This window comes from Helianthus annuus, chromosome 3 (genome assembly GCF_002127325.2).
Source record: "Helianthus annuus cultivar XRQ/B chromosome 3, HanXRQr2.0-SUNRISE, whole genome shotgun sequence".
NCBI lineage: Eukaryota > Viridiplantae > Streptophyta > Magnoliopsida > Asterales > Asteraceae > Helianthus > Helianthus annuus.
Window position 1 is genome coordinate 135,277,150 of NC_035435.2, and position 13,049 is coordinate 135,290,198.

The window sequence follows — 13,049 nt, forward strand, 5'->3', positions numbered from 1 at the left end:
TTCTTTTTCTCAACACCAACAGGTTTAAGATTTGGACAATTGCGACTAAGATGTCCAATTTGATCACACTTAAAGCATGTTCACTTTGAGACATCTTTAACCTGTTGTTGTTGTTGTTTTTTCTGAGCATAGAACTCTTCACTAGACTGTCGTCTAAATTGGAGTTCTTTCTCTTCCTTAGAACTTGTTCCGTTGACAAAGTTCGTGTTTTTCTGATAATTTTTCTTTTCAAAACGTTTCTGATTATATTTCTTCTTATAACCCAACCCAGCCTTCATGATTTTCTTCTTGTAACTAGGTTTGTTTTAAGAACTTTTCTTGCTCTTGCCAGCAAATTTTGAAATTTCAGACTTTTCAATTTCTACCAGTTTGAACACTATATCAATCTTATCTGAAATCACATTCTGAATCGGGACTTCAACATTGAGAATAATTTGTCCGATCCAATCATGGTATAAGCCAATCCTATCTGATCATTATTCGTAGTTTTCTCAGATTTTGAATTTTTAAGATAAGTTTCATGAAAACTTCCCTTATTTTCATCCTGTGACCTAGACTTGTCTGTTTTGGTAGACTTCTCTGTCAAAACACTTTCAACAACCTTACCTACCACCTCTGAATCATCAAAATCATCAGATTTGGTGTAAGTCACGTCGATGTTGTCAGGTAAATGGTCAACCATGTTTATCGCTTTTTCCACCTTTTCGCCATCATAGAATGTATAATTATTCTCCAACGGTGGTGGAACTTGGTGATATTCTGACCCAATTCCCTTTTTGATCTTATCTGACTCTTTCCCATCGGGTCTGATGTTGAAAATACGTTCTAAAATGTATGAAGAAGCATGATAACTTTGAAGTTTGTTAACCAGTTTTTCTTTTTCAGCTAGTATTTGTTTAAGTTTAGCAACATCATCAATATATTGATTTAAAACCATTTGTTTCCTGCATATTTGGCTTCAAGAAATTTGGTTGTTTTCTGACACGCAGACAATCTATCATCCAGACTTTTAACTCTACTTTTCAAAGTTTCATAAGCTTCATTTACAGTGTGATATGACAATTTCATTACATCATATTCTTTTTGCAACTCTTTAATAGTTTTATCTTTTGGAACAGATTCGTTGCAAACAGCTGAACACTTTTCTTTCAAAATTTTGTTTTCTTTTTCAAGATCTTCACATTTCTGTGTCAGCTCTTTTTCTTTTTCTTTCAAAAACCTTTCATTTTCAAGCATTTCATGACATTTTTCTTTGAAAATCTTTTCTATTTTAGTGAATTCAATGTCTCTGGATCTTAGATTGTTATCCTTTTTAGTACAAGCACTGCACTTTTCCATGCATTTCTTGCATTGTTCAGCAATTTTATGATCAGTTTTATTTAACATTTCAGAAGATTCAGTTTGTGTTACCTCGATGTTTGGCACCGCGGCTTCTTTCGCCTTCTGATCTTCCCCATCCACCTGCTGTTCTTCAGCAACAGCTTCATCAACCAGCTTCTCAACAGTTTTCTTCACCTCATCCACTAGCTTTTTACTTTCATCGACAATCTCCTCTACCGTATTCTTTTTTTTCTCTAGGCTGGCATATAACACCTTCCTTATGCCTTCCTCAACCTTTTCTCTGTATCTCGGAATTTCTTCAAGACCTTTACACCAAACCCCTACAGTTGGAATCGCAGCAACTAGTGCTTCAAAATCTACCTCATTGGGATCAACTGTCGGGTTTCCTTAAGGATCAACATAACATTCTTTGTCTCGACTCCATCTGCTTGCTCGCGTTACTTCCTTGTAAGCATCATACACTTCGTCCAATCTTATGCGTGCATGTCTTTCCTCTCGGCTCTGTTTGATTTCAGCAACCAACACCCATTTTTGTTCTTTTCTCTCATCTTTAATATAATCGTTCCAATTGAACCCTTCATCTTCTTGAATTCTCCATTTGTTATCATCTTGAATCGTACTGGATTCACTGCTAACATCATGAATCGTTAACATTGCTTGTTTTTTCTCTTTAGATGACCCTTCCTCGATCTGCTTTCTAGACGGTTGCTCGTTGTTGTGATGATATATAGCTTTCTTATAGTAGTCTTCATGAAACGGATTCACACTATCATCAGCTTTGTTGTTTGTGCATTCCCCTTTGAAGTGCCCCTTTTGTTTACATTTAAAACAGGTAACTTTAGCTTTATCAAAACCAATTTTCATATTAGGGCCTTCAAAACATTTCCTGCCAGTGATCTCCATGAACCGCTGAGCCCTCCTGATCAGGCTTGCCATGCACCAATGAATATCCATGAGCTCCATCTCTTTCGGGTCAACTTGATCGTAGTCTTCCTTTGCCATGTTTGGATTTCCTATCTTTCCTACAATCAAACCTTCATATGATCCCAGAATAGAAGCTAAGAAACTCATATGTTGTCTAGCGAAATCAGTGTTCAAATACGGAGAATCTTTCCAGTCTTGATTTGGACCAGATTTAGATGATGCAGACGATGAATGATATCCTGGATCATAGTTTGGAGACTTGCTTTTCGATGAATCACCAGAATTTTCTACACTGAATGTTGTTCTGATATTTGGAGATTCGTTGTTCTGTAGCAAACTTCTTTGGTAGTACATATCAACATTCTGCTGATAACTAGAATTGGACATTTTGTTTTGTTTTGTTTCTGTAACATCAGATATGTCCCTCTAGTTTTTCAATCAGACCATCCAGTGTAATCTCGTCAAACTTGGCATCAGTCTTTAGAACAATCACAAATGTTTTCCAGTCATCAACGTTTGGTAATTAGGGCTGTAAACAAGCCGAGTCGAGCCGAACTAGACCCAGCTCGAGCTCGGCTCGAACTCGATTCGAGCTGGCTCGGCTCGAGCTCGAATTTCAAATCGAGCTGAGATTTGAGGCTCGAGCTCGACTCGATTATAATTCAAGCTAGCTCGGCTCGGCTCGATCTAGCTCGAACTAACAAAAAACCGCAAAATTTACTAGTTAAAAAACCCTTAAAATGAATTTCTTCATAGACTAAGGGCCATAATTGCCATTTAATTTAACCATATGGCTAAATATGCAAGTATAAATAGTTAATTCACTTTGTACATTGTCTTTACCTTCTTTTATAGGGGGAATACTCCCTTAGTTTTTGTTTTCTAAGCGATGTGGGACAAAAAATGAAGAATGTAAAGCTTATCGAGCCAACTCACGAGCTCACGAGCCGAGCCAGACCAAGCTCGAGCTCGGCTCGTTTACAAACCAAGCCGAGTCGAGCTGGCTCGTTAACAACCGAGCCAATTTCGAGCCGAGCTTTCTTCGAGCTTTTTTCGAGCGAGTTTCGAGCGAGCTGCGAGCCACGAGTTTTTTGAACACCCCTATTGGTAATGCTTTAATCAATTTATCAACAATCTCTTCTCTATCTTTGTAGATTCCAAATCTCTCCGGCTCAATCTTCAGATGACAGAATCTTTCAATCATTTGTCGTATAGTCTCATCCTTCATGCAGCCGAATAGATCAAACTCCTTTTTCAATAAAGAGATTTTGTTTTTCTTGATATCTTTACCGCCTTCAGCTTTCAGCTTTAAAGCTTCCCACATTGACTTTGATGTTTCACCATGCTGATGCAGAGAAAGAATATCCTCTCTAACAGATTGTTGAATCAAAGTAATCATTCTTAGTTCACTAGAATCTTCCTTTTTATCATCAGCTGAAAATTGTTTAAGTGTAAGTAATTCATGTTTATCATTTATTGGTTTTACGTATCCCATTGTTAACATGATCCAACTTTCATAAGCATAGGCATGTACCCAGTTTACAAATCTTGTACTCCACCAGTGATAATCTTTGATATTCATCAGTTTCGGTGGCTTTTGATGATTTGCGTAAACATTATCATGGTTCAAACTTTTAGAAATCATAGTTGTAGCAGTCTTTGGTGTTACTGGAGTTTCTTCAGTTGTGAACGCATTGTAGAATGTGTTGTAAAACTCTTTAGCCATGTTTCTGATCTTTGAACAACCTGCAAACAAGCAAACACTTGATCAAATCTGAAAATCAAACAAGACAGTGCGTTCGTACGAAGCTGAATGATGCCTTTGTACGAAGCTGGAAAGTAACTTGTTCAAACAAATGTGTGTTCGTACGAAGTTGGGTTCGTACGAAGTTAGATTTTACAAAAACACAATTTTTGAACTGTATTCGTGGGTTCGTACAAAGCTACGATATCTGGCTTTGTACGAAGCTACGCTGCGAAGAACTTAGTCACGTTTTTCATGGTTTTTTTTCACTAATTTGAGTATGATTTTGTTAGAATTTTGATCTGAAATGTAACACTCTAATTAAAATGCCCAATATTTAAACCGACTAGATAAGAAAGATCATAGTCATTTAAAACATTTAGTACATGAGTGTTTGAAAACTACCACTAAACTTAAAGAACACATAGGTAATTCTTTCGTTACAAAATTATCACAAATGAACTTCTAAGACAAAAGTGAAGATCATCTTCTGAAGTGTGTTCGGTTCATAAGTCTTGTGTTGATCACCATCCGCTTGATTGACTTACTTGAAAGCTGAAATTTTAACAAAACAATAATGTTAGGATCCTTTAAATTTCACATAAATAAGTGTGTGCTTAAAACGAATTCGATATACACAGTTTTGCAAAACCAAACAATTTTGGCAGGGCTCCACCGTAAATTACGGTGGTCACCGTAATTTACGGTGAGCGCTGGGCGTTTGTGGTTTCACCGTAAGTCAGTAGAGAATTGTCGTAATGACTTACCCTCCACCGTAAATTACGGTGGTACCGTAATTTACGGTGGCTTCTGCATATTCTTCCTAATTGCTGTTTTGACCCGTTTGTACCAATTCCTGCACTTTTCGGCCATCAAAGCGCAGCACGGGGTATTCCTTTGCAACAAGCACGACCCATTTTGGATCCCTTGTTTCAACACACACGCTCCCATTACCGGTTTGCGTGATACTAATATCCTTCCCATTATCCCACACACGGGTTTATGGTCTACGGATGAGGTACTTCCGTTACCCGGTTTGTACCCATCATTTTTAACTCGTTTGGGGTTGCCATTATGAAGTCCCTCATTTTAGACAACCAAACCAACACGATTCTAATTTGTTCAAACTAGCAACCCATTAATAAGAAAACTAATTTATCAATATTATAGTAGCGTTAACTACGTACCTTAGAGCTTTCCCTTTTGGCGAGCGTCCGCACCGGCTTGACTTCCCGACGCCTCACTCGTGTTGCCTAAAACATACAAGCCAATTATCATTAGAACCATTCGGCTCATGATTAAGCTTGTTACTTTGCCAACACCACATTTGTGTCAATCAATTTCTTTTAGGCATTTTATCAAGCATCTTGTGTGCATAATTTCTTACAATTGTAACTAAATTTAACATTCATGATTTAGCCATGGCAAACATCAATTTAAGCAATTTCGCTAAATTTTTACATCAATAATTTCTGAATCTTGTTCATAAAGCTTGAATTACTCTAGGACACATCAAAATCCTAATGCTTCATACTTTTCTACAAAAACCCACATATCACCTCTAATGGTGATCATGAACTTTACAAGAATTAAACCAAATTTCAACAAGAAATCTGCTAGGGTTCATCCTTATACACTATTTCAATTAAAACAAACATCATGCATGATCAGATTTGAACCTCATGATTTTATCTAAAATCTAAGGTAGAACCGAATCATGAAATTTTGCATACCTTACGATCCCTTAGTCAAGGTGATCACAAATCTATATTCAGATTTCAATTCGGACTCGATTTGCACCTTCAATTGATGGATTTTGTGAACTTTAGGGTTTGAGGGGAAATCCCCTTTGTTGCCTGCGTTCTGATCGATCAAACACACACTTAGGTGTGTGTTTGATGTGTTATTTTCACTAATAATAATTTAAGTTCCAGAATTGGCAAGTTTAGTCCCTCAATTATACATGGGTTATAGAACAAGGGTTTTTAATTATATTTTGTCATATTATGTTAAGATTTCTACTAACTAGGTTATCTCTCCTAGTCTTTTATCTTAACTTACTACTAGTATTTAGTTTAAAATGCAACATTAATATTTTCGGGGTGTTACAAGTCCACCCCCCTTAAAGAGGGTTTCGTCCCCGAAACCTGTTTATGTATATGACAGAAGTTTCTTATACGTACCGAAAAGTGTAGGGTATAGTCGTTTCATTTCCTCTTCAGACTCCCAAGTGGTGTCTGATCCTTTTCGGTGTTCCCATTTGACCTTTACTTGATAGACCATCTTGTTCCTTAAGCTTTTCACCTTACGGTCTAGAATAGCAATTGGTCTCACCGTGTAGTTGAGACTATTATCTACCTCGATGTCGTCATAGTGGATATACGCGGTTTCGTCAGCTAGACATTTTCGGAGATGTGATACATGGAACGTGCTATGTATCCCACTCAACTCTGGGGGCAATTCGAGACGGTAAGCCACCCTACCGACTCGCTCGATGATTCTGAAGGGCCCGATAAACCTTGGGCTTAACTTTCCCCTTTTTCTAAACCGGATTATTCCTTTCCACGGTGATACCTTCAACATAACCTTATCACCAACTTGGAACTCAATCGGTTTTCTCCGTTTGTCCGCATACGCCTTCTGTCGATTTTGAGCCGCCCTTAGGTGAGCTCGGACTATGTCGATCTTTTGATTCGTGAGTCCGATTATATCTTTATGTTCAAGTTCACGCGGGCCAACCTCACCCCAACATACCGGAGTTCGACACTTCCTTCCGTATAGCATTTCATACGGAGCCATACTGATGCTTGCGTGGTAACTGTTATTATATGAGAATTCAACCAACGGTAGGTGAATATCCCAACTACCCCCGAAGTCAATTATGCACGCCCGTAACATATCCCCCAATGTTTGTATTGTTCTTTCACTTTGACCATCTGTTTGAGGATGGTACGCGGTGCTAATAAACAATTTAGTTCCCATTTGTTTTTGGAAATCGCACCAAAAATTTGAAGTGAACCGGGTATCCCTGTCGGACACGATGGATACCGGCACTCCGTGGCGTGCTATTATCTCATTAGTGTACACTTCTGACATCTTCTCTGACGTATAAGTTTCTCGGATAGGGATGAAATGGGCACTTTTGGTTAGTCTATCCACAACTACCCAAATGGCATCGAAACCACGACTAGTTCTGGGCAGCTTGGTTAGCAGGTCCATTGTAATTTGTTCCCACTTCCAAACCGGAATATCTAATGGTTGCAACTTGCCATAGGGTTTTTGATGCTCCGCTTTGACTTGTAAACAAGTCAAACACTTCTCCACGTATTTAGCCACATCCCTTTTCATCCCCGGCCACCAATAGTTTTGCTTCAAGTCCCTATACATCTTAGTTGCCCCGTGATGGATCGAATAGCGAGACTTATGAGCCTCGTCAAGCAGAAGACTCTTAACACCACATGTGTTTGGGACCCAAATCCGATCATTCCGGCATTTCATCCCATTACTTCCTTCCGTAAGGTCTTTTACCATCCCTTTTATATGTTCTTTCTTCCAATTTTCTTTCTTTAACGCTTCGGTTTGGGCTTCTCGGATACGCTCGAGCAAACCTGAAGTTACTACCAACTGCATAGATCGTACTCGTATTGGAGCGCATTCGTCCTTTCGGCTAAGGGCATCCGCCACCACATTAGCCTTTCCGGGGTGGTAATGGATCTCGCAATCATAGACTTTCACCACTTCTAACCAGCGTCTCTGCCTCATGTTTAGCTCCTTTTGGTCGAAAAAGTACTTCAAACTCTTATGGTCAGTGAAAACAGTACTTTTCACACCATACAAGTAATGCCTCCAGATTTTCAAGGCAAAGACCACGGCTGCCAACTCAAGATCATGAGTTGGGTACTTTGTTTCATGCGGCTTAAGTTGTCTAGAGGCATAGGCGATCACCCTTCCCCTTTGCATTAGTACGCACCCAAGGCCTAGGTGCGATGCATCCGAATACACTACCATATCCTCCGTACCATCCGGTAAGGTCAACACCGGTGCACAGGTTAATTTTTCCTTCAATGTCTGAAATGCCTTTTCTTGATCGCTTCCCCAGACGAACTTCTCACTCTTGCGGTTCAATTTGGTCAATGGCGTTGCGATTTTGGAGAAATCCTGAATGAATCTCCGATAGTAACCTGCCAACCCCAAGAAACTTCTAATTTCGGATGGATTCTTTGGAGGGCTCCATTTTGACACCGCTTCCACCTTCGACGGATCCACCAATATTCCCTCGGCACTGATGACGTGCCCTAGGAATTGCACCTCTCGTAACCAGAAGGCGCATTTTGAGAATTTAGCATATAATCTTTCCCGCCTTAATACCTCCAATACTTCTCGTAAATGGTTAGCGTGCTCCGCCTCGTTTCTTGAATAAACGAGGATTTCGTCTATAAAAACAATCACCGATCTATCGAGCATCGGTTTGCAAACCCGGTTCATGAGGTCCATGAAAGCCGCGGGCGCATTCGTTAATCCGAAAGACATCACGAGAAATTCGAAATGTCCGTATCGTGTCCGGAATGCCGTTTTTGGTACATCATTTTCCTTTACCCTCAATTGGTGGTAACCCGATCTCAAATCGATTTTTGAAAACCAGCTAGCGCCTTGTAATTGATCGAATAAGTCGTCAATTCTCGGAAGTGGGTATCGATTCTTTACCGTGAGTTTGTTTAACTCCCGGTAATCAATACACATCCGCATGCTCCCGTCCTTCTTCTTTACAAATAGCACGGGAGCTCCCCAAGGAGACACGCTAGGCCGGATGAATCCCTTCTCTAGTAAATCTTGCAACTGAGACATTAACTCTTGCAGTTCTGAAGGTGCCAATCTATACGGTGCCTTAGCAACCGGTTTAGCACCCGGGGTCAGTTCAATCCCGAACTCTATTTCGCGCTCTGGTGGCATTCCCGGAAGATCTTCGGGAAAGACATCTTTAAATTCACGCACCACATGTACGTCTTCAATTCTTGGCGTTTCTTTTTCGACATCACGTATATAGGTTAGATATGCCTTACACCCGTGTAGTATAAACTTGCGGGCTTCTATCATCGAGCATATCATGGGATTACAAGCCTTCTCCCCATAGATGATGACACGCCTTCCGCTCGGAGACGTTAGGTGTATCTCCTTACGTAAGCATATCACCTTAGCATGGTAGCGGGATAGCCAATCCATTCCAACGACCACTTGAAATTCACCCATGGACATGGGTATTAAATCAATGCAGTATTCCTCGCCATCGATATTCAATTTGCATTCCCGACATACATCACAAACAAGAAAACTTTTGTTATTACCTACTTCTACTTCCATTGGCATAGGTAATTTTGTTAATGTGAACATGGGGTTTTGAATAAATCTATGTGAAACAAAAGACTTATTCGCACCTGTATCAAATAAAACACGTGCAAGGATCGAATTTATAGTAAATATACCTGTAACCACGTCAGGTTCCATTTTTGCTTCAGCAGCAGTGATTTGGAACGACCTTGCCTTAGCTTTTGGGGTCTCATCCCTAGAGTCGGCACTCTCTTTCTTTCCCACCAATTCCGGACATTCTGACTTTTTATGACCCGGTGGTAACATTTGTAGCACACCGTTACTTTGTCTGGGCAATTTGCGACCCCATGCCCTATCTTGCCACATGCCACGCAAGGTTTGTTCTTGAAGTAGCATTCACCTTTATGAGTGCGTCCACATGTTTTGCAACTCGGAGATCCTCCTTTTGCACTTCCTTTCTTCGAAGATTCAGCTACCTTCGGCTTCTTTGTGGGACTCGGGTTTTCATCCAAGGCCCTCCTTTCACCTCTTTCAACTTGCCTTTTTAGTTCAATCTCGCGTTCCCGCGCCGCATTGATTATATCGGTGAGGCTTTCATAATGTGAGGGAGTCATGAACTCCCTATATTCAGCCCTAAGCATGGTGTGATAATAATAAATTTTCTGTTCTTCAGTTTTGACCAAGTCATCACAAAACTTGAGCTTATCCATGAACATCCCCGTAATCTTATCAACGGTTTTACCCTTTTGCCTCAATTGCATGAATTCTTCCTTTATCTTATTTATCATTGCCTTGGGGCTATGATGTTTGAGTAATGGTACTTTGAAAGCTTCCCAAGTCATCGCCCTTATTGTTTCAGCACCCCTTTCGTTTCTGAGGTTGTCCCACCAATCCTTGGCTTGGCCTCTAAGTTGGCCAGTTCCATATGCCACGAAGTCACTTTCATCACAATGCGTTCGTTCAAAAACACCCTCAATATCGCTTATCCACCTTTGACAAGCAATTGGATCTACCTCTCCATTGAAAATCGGGGGCTTACACGCCATAAATTTGTTGTAGGAACAACCTTTCTTTTCCTTAGTCTTGCCTCTATCACTGGTAAGATCTTCTCTTAATTCACCAATTCTTTCCTCCATAGTCGAAAGTAAGGTGTTTTGCATTCTTTCCACAAATCTTGGTAGACTAACTTCGATGGCCCTACCAACTTCCTCGGCAATCTTCTCTTTCAACTCGTCGGTAGTGAGGGATAGAACATTGTTACTAGCACCTCCCGACATCTTCTTACTGAAATGTTAAAATGATCCGATAAATAATCTTGTTCAATCGCTCTCATGCTCTTACATGAGACTTCGTACTTATTATCCGGCCAAGTATATAACTTTGCCTTATCATCTATACTAAGTGTACTTCCCGGGTTCGAGTATATCACTATACTCCTCCCATACACAATAAATCGTTACCCTTTTTAATCTTTTTAAATTTAATTTGCTTTAAGTAAATTCTTACCGGATGTTGATCAAGCCTTGAACCGAACACAATTCTCTTTAACCTTAGCTCTGAATACCAACTTGTAACACTCTAATTAAAATGCCCAATATTTAAACCGACTAGATAAGAAAGATCATAGTCATTTAAAACATTTAGTACATGAGTGTTTGAAAACTACCACTAAACTTAAAGAACACATAGGTAATTCTTTCGTTACAAAATTATCACAAATGAACTTCTAAGACAAAAGTGAAGATCATCTTCTTAAGTGTGTTCGGTTCATAAGTCTTGTGTTGATCACCATCCGCTTGATTGACTTACTTGAAAGCTGAAATTTTAACAAAACAATAATGTTAGGATCCTTCAAATTTCACATAAATAAGTGTGTGCTTAAAACGAATTCGATATACACAGTTTTGCAAAACCAAACAATTTTGGCAGGGCTCCACCGTAAATTACGGTGGTCACCGTAATTTACGGTGAGCGCTGGGCGTTTGTGGTTTCACCGTAAGTCAGTAGAGAATTGCCGTAATGACTTACCCTCCACCGTAAATTACGGTGGTACCGTAATTTACGGTGGCTTCTGCATATTCTTCCTAATTGCTGTTTTGACCCGTTTGTACCAATTCCTGCACTTTTCGGCCATCAAAGCGCAGCACGGGGTATTCCTTTGCAACAAGCACGACCCATTTTGGATCCCTTGTTTCAACACACACGCTCCCATTACCGGTTTGCGTGATACTAATATCCTTCCCATTATCCCACACACGGGTTTATGGTCTACGGATGAGGTACTTCCGTTACCCGGTTTGTACCCATCATTTTTAACTCGTTTGGGGTTGCCATTATGAAGTCCCTCATTTTAGACAACCAAACCAACACGATTCTAATTTGTTCAAACTAGCAACCCATTAATAAGAAAACTAATTTATCAATATTATAGTAGCGTTAACTACGTACCTTAGAGCTTTCCCTTTTGGCGAGCGTCCGCACCGGCTTGACTTCCCGACGCCTCACTCGTGTTGCCTAAAACATACAAGCCAATTATCATTAGAACCATTCGGCTCATGATTAAGCTTGTTACTTTACCAACACCACATTTGTGTCGATCAATGTCTTTTAGGCATTTTATCAAGCATCTTGTGTGCATAATTTCTTACAATTGTAACTAAATTTAACATTCATGATTTAGCCATGGCAAACATCAATTTAAGCAATTTCGCTAAATTTTTACATCAATAATTTCTGAATCTTGTTCATAAAGCTTGAATTACTCTAGGACACATCAAAATCCTAATGCTTCATACTTTTCTACAAAAACCCACATATCACCTCTAATGGTGATCATGAACTTTACAAGAATTAAACCAAATTTCAACAAGAAATCTGCTAGGGTTCATCCTTATACACTATTTCAATTAAAACAAACATCATGCATGATCAGATTTGAACCTCATGATTTTATCTAAAATCTAAGGTAGAACCGAATCATGAAATTTTGCATACCTTACGATCCCTTAGTCAAGGTGATCACAAATCTATATTCAGATTTCAATTCGGACTCGATTTGCACCTTCAATTGATGGATTTTGTGAACTTTAGGGTTTGAGGGGAAATCCCCTTTGTTGCCTGCGTTCTGATCGATCAAACACACACTTAGGTGTGTGTTTGATGTGTTATTTTCACTAATAATAATTTAAGTTCCAGAATTGGCAAGTTTAGTCCCTCAATTATACATGGGTTATAGAACAAGGGTTTTTAATTATATTTTGTCATATTATGTTAAGATTTCTACTAACTAGGTTATCTCTCCTAGTCTTTTATCTTAACTTACTACTAGTATTTAGTTTAAAATGCAACATTAATATTTTCGGGGTGTTACAAGTCCACCCCCCTTAAAGAGGGTTTCGTCCCCGAAACCTGTTTATGTATATGACAGAAGTTTCTTATACGTACCGAAAAGTGTAGGGTATAGTCGTTTCATTTCCTCTTCAGACTCCCAAGTGGTGTCTGATCCATTTCGGTGTTCCCATTTGACCTTTACTTGATAGACCATCTTGTTCCTTAAGCTTTTCACCTTACGGTCTAGAATAGCAATTGGTCTCAACGTGTAGTTGAGACTATTATCTACCTCGATGTCGTCATAGTGGATATACGCGGTTTCGTCAGCTAGACATTTCCGGAGATGTGATACATGGAACGTGCTACCAAAAAGATTTTAAGTGAG

The 13,049-nt window shown here is 39.5% G+C and overlaps 1 long non-coding RNA gene across 1 annotated transcript; it reads right to left on the bottom strand.

Moving 5' to 3' along the window:
• Positions 1-4,504: 4,504 nt before the first annotated feature.
• LOC110927996 lies at positions 4,505-12,449 on the bottom strand. Its single transcript, XR_004889892.1, has 4 exons — positions 12,329-12,449; positions 11,783-11,848; positions 5,197-5,262; positions 4,505-4,564 (listed from the first exon to the last, which is right to left on the bottom strand). It is a non-coding gene; the product is annotated as an uncharacterized LOC110927996 (long non-coding RNA).
• Positions 12,450-13,049: the final 600 nt, after the last annotated feature.